The 8,869-nt window shown below is 41.8% G+C and overlaps 1 protein-coding gene across 2 annotated transcripts in view; it reads right to left on the reverse strand.

Annotated features, from left to right (window-relative positions):
- The window catches only part of LOC111864508, a 459,338-nt gene that overhangs the window by 286,593 nt on the left and 163,876 nt on the right, over positions 1 to 8,869 (reverse strand). The window contains exon 2 of one of the 2 annotated variants that reach the window (XM_023851805.2): positions 2,701 to 2,806. The exons of the other annotated variant lie outside the window; for it this stretch is intronic. The gene's annotated coding sequence lies outside the window, so the exon portion shown is untranslated. The remainder of the gene's footprint in view (positions 1 to 2,700; positions 2,807 to 8,869) is intronic. 2 annotated transcript variants of the gene reach the window in all.

Below are 8,869 nucleotides of genomic sequence, written 5' to 3' on the forward strand. Positions count from 1 at the left end.
AGCCAGTCGCAAGGTCGCTACCTACTCAGCACAAAATAAATATAGAATAAACGCAGACAAATGTACATGAGTTAAGTGGGGTTCGAACCCACGATTCCAGTGTTCGAGCGAGCGAAGACATTTCATGCCTTAGACCGCGCGNTCCTGAACGTAAAAGGATTTGCAAAAAAAAGGGACAGTAGCCCAATTTGATGTGTATCTACTCACGCAATAAAACCTACAACATATGTAAAGTAAAGTAAAGCTATCCCTGTAACAGGCCTTGGAGGCCGATAAGGTTGTGAGATGTTGAGTTTCCCACATTTTCTAGACAATCAGCGCATAGATGGCAGCAAGTATGTCAGCTCTACGCACCGGCCGCCCTTCACCCACAAGAATATTCCTGGTACTCATTTCAATTAGAGGCTGAGTCGACTCCAGTACCATACTGCGGTTGGAAGGATTAAGTAAATTGAAAAAATTCAATCATCTCATCGATATTCCTTTCCGTGACCTGTAAGACATCACGGTCTAAGCATGCGTTAAGCTTTCCCTGTGCTTAATTAAGCATGACACCGTGAAGATGTACCGGGAAATAGAGGTACACATTCGCAATTCTTCATCTCGGCACTAAGAAGTTGTGTTTTGAAGCAGTAGTGTCCAGTGCCTAACAGTGGCCTTGAAACTCATTAATAAACAATCGCCCATCAGACTGGCGATTGCGTGTGAAGTACGCGAATAAATGCAAACAAACGAACAAAAGCAAACTGATGCTACGTTATAGAATTATGAATTCGCCCTCTTTGCTTATTTCATGGCAGCGAATATCTTTATCCGAGGATATGTAGGCGATATTACAATTACTTCAGTGATATAGGGCACTTCAGTGTTAATAGCTTTATAATTTAAATCTCTATCCACGAGAACGTAGTCTAGTCCGTTAAAAAGTTTCCTGCACATGCCTGTAGAACAGCGTACACGAACAAAAAGGAAAAGAGGATTATATAAATTAAGTTCTCTGAGCACATTCTTCAAGCAGAGCAGAAAGTAATTTCAGCCATATAATTTCTATTCATCACCAAACTAAATCTTCACAGAGTCGTGCAATAGTCAAGGTGATGATTCATAGAACATACACATTATCACTCAAATAGAACTAATCTAATTCTTGAAGCCGAGTTCTTCATGAGAATATAGGAGTTACTAGGCCTGTCAAAGAATTTGCCACCTTTTACGGAACCCAATTTCATTAACATGATCAGCAGAACTCTGTTGTGAATCATATCGTGACTCATATGAAGCCAGTCCAAAACCTCAAAGCTATCCCTGTAACAGGCCATGGAGACCCATAGGGTTGTGAGACGTTGAGGGTCCTACATTTTCTCTAGACAATCGGCTGACGGATGACGGTACGTTTGTGAGCCTTACGCGCCAGCCGCCCTTTACCCCACCAGGAAGAATCCTGGTACTCATTTCTGTTAGAGATTGAGTCGACCCCAGGGCCATAAAGCGGCTGGAAGGATTAGGTCAATCGAAAAAAAATCACCTCATCGGGACTCGAACCCGTGACCTTCCGGCTTGTAGCATAGTACCTCAATCAACTACGCTACCGCGTGCCTACCCAAAAACCTCAAAACCCTTGCTTTATGATTCATTTTAATATTATCCCGACCTACGCCTATCTTGAAAATGATTTGTCACCTTCAGGTTTACCTACCAAAATGGTATATGAATTTCTCATCAGCATTCCTATCATCATCCCTGGGCATAAAGTAATTTATACGAAACTTATGCGGACCAGTATGTTGCCTTCCACACGAAATAAGGAAAAGAGCATCTCGAATAGTATATCACGTATACAGCTGCAAATTCCGATTGAAGACTAGGGTAAGTTACCTGTTTTGGGGCAGAGGAATCTACTTCCCAGGGCACATATAAGGAAGCGTGCAGCTGGCTGCATACCTACCTCTATTACCGGAAACCAGAATGCGTAAACCTCTACTCCAGAACCCAAATTACGTGGAATTTACATACGGCCAGAACTTTGTCGCTTACCGCTACCTATTTGAATGGAAATCATTTGACTGCAAAAATTAATTACATACGAGAAACCAAATTCTCAGTTCTGCACACAGCTTCCAGAGGCTGCTCTTCTCCCTCTTCTTTTTCTTCTTCTTGGGTGCCCGTGAAAGATTTTTCAATTCAATTTCTTAATCTACGACAGTCGGTAGGACTCCTTAGACGGGAGATCAGCCCGTCGTAAGGCTGCTACCTAACACAAACACAGAATAAACATATACAGACTCCCACGCCTTGAGTGGGATTCGAACCCACGATCCCAGTGTTCAAGCGAAGACATTTCATGCTTTAGACCGCGCGGTCACTGTTATCGGCCAATAGGCCGACAGGCAGCTTTTCTTGCCAAGTCTCTGTACTTAATTAAGCACCATGTCATGAAGATATATAGGGGAGTGGAGGTAGAGCTCCGCCATATTTGACCTCGGCACTTTACGTTTTTATCCGAATTGCATACAGTTAATTGACCATAACTCTCAAGAATATTCTGTCATACACTCGACCATGTCCTACTTGTTTCACGACGTGCACTAGGTTTACGGATCCGTTAACGTGCATATCGACAAACGCTCTCTCGAAACACACTAGACGAAGATTTCGTCTCTGGCTTACTTTATCGTACCTAATCAATTTGAACGTACTTACTTTCAGAAGCCTCTGCAGTGCCGCAAATTCAGTCGTGTAAATATTTCAATTTGACACGAACGTGTTGCCCACAGGTGACCGGAAAGGAAGTGCTGCTGAGTTCAACCTGAGAAAAGATGAAAATGGAAGTTGCAATACAATTCCACGGATCTGAGAATGGGAAAGAAGGTGAAGCAGATACAGTCTGTGAGCTAGACGCAGTGTCAGGAAACGTTCTTATATTCCGATACTGAAAATCGGTGTACAATGCCTGACCCTTTCTTTTCTTATTTCTTGTGCCTCCCAGAGTTTATACTGACTAAATCTTGTTCCCACTTCATAGCCAAATCCTGAATAGATTTTCTGTATCTCTGAATTATTCTGGTTTGAGCTGAAGACAAAGGTTCGGTATCCTGTCTTTTTTATCCCAGTGGGGTGGGACTAAGTCCCTTGTACTGCGGCCACTTCTGGGGCCTATTGTACCAGCCCCAGATGATAGGTGAGGGTGATTGTGGAGACAGGTGGAATGAAAATTGGCAGAGGAAACCGAAGTACCGGAGAAAACCTCCCACAATGCCACTTTGTCCACCACAAATCCCACTTGACCAGACCCGGGATCGAACCCGGGCCGACTCGGTGGGAAGTATGTGACTAACCGCCTGAGCTGTGGCGCGGCCATTGATGCCTTTAGCTGTATTATGTTTCTGTTTATAACAATGTCCATGGAGCATAGACCTTCTTATTGAACTCACATTCCCTCATCTTTTCAAGAAACGGCTATTTACGAAATTCATTAACTTTCAACGTAGCAACGTTGTCGTTCTAAATGATGTGCAAGACAAACGCTCCTCAAGTGCTTGACAATGTAGCAAGACATGCACCTTTAAAATATATTCATTGGTTGAGGTAGAGATAAATACCGAAGTTTATGCAGAGTTTACAAATACATTCGGAACTGAAAATTCTTATCCTTTTGTAAGATGGATATTATTTTGCATTTTGCATTTGCATATTTGCATTTTTTTCTTACCGTAGGTTTGATACTCTTAATCAGTAATAGACCACGCATTATTTCAAATGAAAAGCCACATATGATTAGATTTCATTCGTCAAAAAATGTACAGGCCACAAGGCTGCGTCTGTCTGCGTGTCCGCCAATATAAATTTTTTTTCTACTGACCAATCATCACGAAACTAGATATGGACGTTACCCTCACCCACCAACGTGAGCGCAACACTGGAAGGGACCAAACATTTAAGGTCTGCACAATATCAGCGCCTTTTACGCCATGATTAATTAATTTATAGAAGTAAAGTGCAAGATTTTCTATAACTTTCCGTCTGATGGCAGTAAACACAGGACCACAAGAGCTAGGAACATGAAATTTGCTATGGTGAGAGACCTTATAAGTATTTACCACGCTATGATGTGAAGTATTAGGTACATTTAAGATACTCTATATAAGAAACAAGTTCTTCAACAAAAACAAAATAACTTAAAAGAGGAATAGTAATTAGAACAGTGTAGGAGAACTATCGGACTATAACTCTATGGAACAAGGAATGAAGCTGTATCGGGGCTGCTTACGATTTCTTGTCTGCTACATATAAAATGGAGTGTCTGGCAGCCGTGACTCTTTTAATAGATTCGCAGCACAAACTTCTCAGACATATTCACCTATTCATTATGTACCGCTCCTGGCGACATACTCAAGAGGGCGTGATTATTCTGTATGTTCTTTAGGAGACCTTATTGAAACTTTCCTTCATTAAGTTTAATTTTAAGTTTAGGTAGTTAAGTTTGAATGCTGTTTCTTACTAGTATACTTCGGAACTAATGTAAATAACTAAAACTTCAAATCCATTAATCAGTTATTCCACCATGAAACACGGTTATTCCTACTTTGAAGCTACTGTGTTTTTGACAAGTATTATCGCGGTTGTAATTAATTTTAAATTAGTTCAATGTCCGGAAAGGAAAGCATCCTTTGATATGTATGAACTAGCTATCGATACAGAGCAAGGAGCTGGTAGAACTTGTTTGTGAATTCTGCTGTTGCAGCAGCCGCTGTCAATCTTAGTGTCCACATCATTATTTCTCCTCTCGAGTGTCATCTCAACTTGCCTCCATCAGACCCTCCACAGCACTTGTGAAGTTGCTGTCAAACGGGGCAACTTTCGTGACGGATATCCACTATCATATAAAAATAACATCTTCTATCAACACAACGAGGTTGTGGAAACACTCACATTGGGCGATTTACGTCGCTTCCAAAACCAGGCATGGAAATATAAAACAAAGCGCTCATTGATGCAAAACTTTCTAGTTTAAAGTAGGCCCGTATATTAAGGCAATTCTTAGCGGCCTCCGTAGTCTAGAGGTAACGTTCCCACCTCATGACTCGTAGTACGCGGGTTCAAACCCAGCGGAGGTCGTGGAATTTTTAAGGGCGGAAAAATTCAGGGAACAAGTCCTCCGGGAGGGACTTTAAGCCGTGGGTCCCGTGTTGTAGCTTTACAGCACGTAAAAGAACCTGATATCTCCTAAGTAGATCACTGAGCCAAATTCAAGGACATTTCCCGCCCAACAGCAGTCTCTAACGCCCCTGATAGATGGGGGAAGCATTATAGATACCGCCAAACCAGCAGAGGCCGAACTCGCTGGCTTGGTAGGGACTGATGGTAAGCACCAGTATTGGTAGGGTATAGAGACTAGTAGAATATTATAGAGGGAAGCACAATAGATCAAACTGGTCGCGGTGCATGGGGAAACCCACCCTCTCCAATAACTAACTAACTAACTAAGGCAATTCTTATGCACTATCCATTTAAGCATATATAGGGAGTGGAAATCAATTTCACGCTTTTTCACAAACCAAGCGGGGTCAAGCGGAAACTTTGGTGATCTGTGTTCTGGAGATGCTGAGTCCAAATATCAGCCAGGATACTGATTATCCTGGCTAAGGACTCTCTCATGGTTTTCCTCAATTCCTCCAGACAAATTCATGCTGCTTCTTTCTAGCATACTCTTTCAACCTCAAGAATGGAAGCAGTACATTCCCCGGTAAAATTCTACCACACTGCATGGCCTCTCAAACAAAAGAAATTACTTTTCGGGTGGATAAATGAAGGATGGTGATGAGGGCGGGGCATGTAGAATGCATGGGAGTAGTTAGGAATGCGTACAAACTTTTTAGTTGGCGATCATGAAATAAATGAAATTTGGAAGATCCAGGAATGTGGAAAAGCCAATATTAAAACTGATCTTCGAGGAACGTTTAGCAAGGTTTGATCTTATTCACTCCTATCCTTCTGTTTACTATTGATCTTCTTCTCACAAGTACCAGAGGAAATGTAAGTTATATTGTCACTAGATGCAGTAGCTTTGTAATCACGGCTGCACCGCAACACGTAGGGCATACCCCTAATTACAAAAAAAAAAAAATGCAGCACCGAAGAAAACAAATGCAAGTCGACGTCGCAAAGGAAAGGGGTTTGATTTCCTACTGATAATAATGATAATAACAAAATCAATATGGAACCGAAGCACCGCGCACAGTGCCTCGGGAGAGTCTGGTCATATAAACAAAGAAAATCTGTTACAGTTTCCATATAAGCCAAATCTGAATTTCGGATCCGCAGCCAAACGGAATTGTGCAAGTTCAGTCGACCGGTACGGGCTATTTCGCCCTCGGGAGATTTCCACCCAGCTCCCTGGTACCCAGGATATTACAAGACCTGGAACCAGAGGCGTTGGGGGTACGCTTGGTCACAAATATCATCTACATATTTGGAGGTAAATATACCAAGAGTGAGGGGCAACTGGAGGGATTAAGGGCAGCCAACCATGACAATATAAATCGTGAGGGGGTTAAAGCATAAGTCAAGAAGTTGTGCCGATAACACAGGGCGCAACGCATGTCAGCTCATCTTAAAGAAAGATGCTCGAAGACGTGGAGTACATTAGCTTGAATTAGACCGCCTCCAGTGTCACTGCGCTGTGGACACAAAAATGAAACCTGGCTCCGAAGGAGCAGAATTAGAGTAAGTCTTCAGTCAATTAATACTATTTTATCATTTAAATATATGTTAATATATAAAGAATACCATCTTCTTGGATGTGGCGCCGTGTAGATTTTGGGTAAGCCGACGTTTCGGTAGAGCTGCAGTCACCTGTTCACGCTGGTTCCTCACTCCCGGATTTTTATACCCTGAAGATGTAGGTGATACGTTCCTCCGAAACGTAGGTTTATACAATATCTATACGGAGCCACATCCCAGAACACGGCATTCTTCATAGTCACCGCCGTGAAAACCTCAAATCTTACATGTATATAGATCTAATTTAGTGATTTCGGAATATGATAAAAATGCACGATGAAAAATCCATAATTATAGGCCGAATTTCGAGAAATATTCGTGAACAAGTGCAACTTTGTAGATAAAATTGGGATATCAGAATGTTTCTTAGTAATAATGCACTATAAGGATCTACAGTGATCGAAGGAATTGTACGAAGGTGTCAGTGATAACGGCAGGATAAGGTTTCACGAATGCCTCACAGAACTACGCACAGGTTTAATTACCCGTTACACAAAGCTGTAGGTTTGTTTACTTTCAAAGTGACTGTTTTCAAATTTACATTATTTTTCATTATTTATACTCCGATTAAATAAACTCCATTAAAAGTAAAACTCTCCAGTTTTGATAATTCTTAAAGAAAACGAATTGCTGGCAATAGTGAGAATGATGCTTATGGTTCTTGCCGTCCAGACTGGAAAGCTTTATCACCATCAATCATTGTCATAACCCCCTAAATGCTAGTTTCTTCCTTGAATTGCTGCCGCACAAAGATAAAACATTTTCTGCTGAAGGTCTCTGGACGGTGACCTGATACAGCAGGCCCAGGAAATCCGATAAAAAGGCTGTGAGAAAACAAAAGGTTCAACTAACCTGGGTCAGAGCCAAATAGATCGTTGACAATGACTTCGATGTGCTGGCTCGATTGTAAGCCCGACCAAATTGTGCTCTGAAGGGAACCCGTAATACATCAGAGCTATGGAGTTACTGTCCGGGGTAAGGCAAGTGTGTGGAAGAGCTGTCTTTTGAAAGTCTTTCTTATCTCACCCCTTTCATTCTATGTACGAGATATCTTGCTTCGACCTGCGGTACTGACTTCTCTGCTCCGGATATATTATGTTTAATTACGTATTGTTTATATAACAATAGGCTGAGTGTCAGAGACTTGCGAGAATGACGAGTAAATGGCGAAATATAAAGGACGGGGAAAGAATGTGTCATTCTTCAAGGTTTTATCGCATTATTTGTTCGAAAGGACAGCAAAATACAGTACGAAAACCTCAGTGAAGACAGAGAATCTCCGGGGAGTGAGTTCATCTCGGCACCTACGCAATACGTCACAGAATTTCTAACCAAATCGATGGAAACATCAGGGATGTATTTGATGCTCGAGAAAATCAAAGAAAACTGCCGTGTTCTGTATCATATTAAGGCAACTTACGTGAGACATGTCACTTTTACATTCTACGTTATAATATTACAGTAATAAAAAAAGAGTTTTTACAGAAATGGTGAAAGAGTTAACAGTGTCCCGCTGTTCTGACAGCCACACTCGTACAAGTATTACTGAACTCAGGGAGCCCGCAACACTCCTGTAACAAGTTTTTGTAGATTAGGTGGTCACGTGAGGAAAAGAGGTCACTGCGAGGGGCAATCGCGAATCTTCTGTTGTCTAATGGACATGAATATATTACGTAAAGATCCAGAAACCTTTGAATGATTACGATTAATGGCTGCATCACACGTAGCGGGTACACAAATAACACGAAAACACTGAGAAGATGTATTTTTCGTCCAGTCATTGTATCAGAACTTTCTTGATAGCAAAGGTTTACAAAAATGTATGTTTACTTTCGTAAAATAGGGTTAATGTAAATTGTGATGCTTCGTACTACGTTTACATTTACACAGATTTGTAAATATCTCATAACAGATTGTCGTCTCCTGTGGAGAAACCGTCCCTAGGAAAAAAGTAAGTACATGTCAAGGGTCGCGCCATAGCTCAAGCGGTTAGTCTCTGGCTTCCCACCGCGGTGGCCCGGGTTCCATCCCGGGTCTGGTCAAGTGGGATTTGTAGTGGACAAAGTGGCGCTGGGGCGGGTTTTCTCCC

Source organism: Cryptotermes secundus, unplaced genomic scaffold, assembly GCF_002891405.2.
Source record: "Cryptotermes secundus unplaced genomic scaffold, Csec_1.0 scaffold108, whole genome shotgun sequence".
Classification (NCBI taxonomy): Eukaryota; Metazoa; Arthropoda; class Insecta; order Blattodea; family Kalotermitidae; genus Cryptotermes; species Cryptotermes secundus.